The 913-nt window shown below is 41.2% G+C and overlaps 1 non-coding gene across 1 annotated transcript; it reads left to right on the top strand.

Moving 5' to 3' along the window:
* The first annotated feature begins 300 nt into the window (after positions 1–300).
* Positions 301–407, top strand: LOC141715380 (small nucleolar RNA R71). The gene has a single exon (XR_012572145.1). It is a non-coding gene; the product is annotated as a small nucleolar RNA R71 (small nucleolar RNA).
* The last annotated feature ends 506 nt before the right edge of the window (positions 408–913 follow it).

Genomic DNA, 913 nt, shown 5'->3' with positions numbered 1-913 from the left:
TCACAAAGACTGGTTATCTGATTAACATCATAGTTAGCCAGGGAATCGATCTTCATAGACAACTCCTTTAGTTGAGCAGTGATAGTCGTAGCTGTATCCACTTGAAGAACTCTTGCTACCTTGCCATGTGGAAATCTCTGAGTTGGATACTGATATTCATTAGCAGGCATCAGTTCAATTAGATCATAAGCTTCCTCATAGCTCTTTTCCCATAATGCTCCACCTGATGCTGCATCGAGCATGGGTCTTGACTGTGCTCCCAAACCATTATAGATGCAATTAATAATCATCCAATCAGGCATTCCATGATGAGGACACTTCCTAAGCATCTCCTTCTAGTGCTCCCAAGCTTCACATAAAGATTCTCCCGTTTGCTGCACAAATTGAGTAATAGCGTTTCTGATTGCAGTTGTCTTTGCCATATGGAAGAATTTATTGAGAAACTTTTGAGCAAGATCTTCCCAAGTAGCAATCAAACCAGCTGGTAGAGAGTGTAACCAGCCCTTAGCCTTGTCCCTCAGAGAGAATGGGAATAGTCTCAGTTTCACGGCATCCTCAGACACACCACTGAAACTGAAGGTGTTTCGCAGATCTCTATGAAATCCCTAATGTATGTATTGGGATCTTCCGTTGGAGAACCCCCAAACTGGGCTGAATTCTGTACCATCTGAATTGTGTCAGCCTTGATCACAAAGGTATTAGCTGTGATAGCTGGCCTGACAATACTAGATTGAATGTCATTGAACTTTGGTTGAGAAAAATCAATCAAGGCTTTCATTCGTACCGCTGAATCTCCCATTGTAATGAGTACCTGAAACACAAAAAATAAACCGTGAAAGTACAAGAATCTGAGTCAGTGGAATATAATAACCACTGATGACAAGCACATAAATAAAAATTAATACCGAGTCCC

This window comes from Apium graveolens, chromosome 3, assembly GCF_009905375.1.
Source record: "Apium graveolens cultivar Ventura chromosome 3, ASM990537v1, whole genome shotgun sequence".
Taxonomy (NCBI): domain Eukaryota; kingdom Viridiplantae; phylum Streptophyta; class Magnoliopsida; order Apiales; family Apiaceae; genus Apium; species Apium graveolens.
The sequence above is the reverse complement of the archived record's forward strand: the minus strand, read 5'-3'. Positions and strand labels throughout refer to the sequence as shown.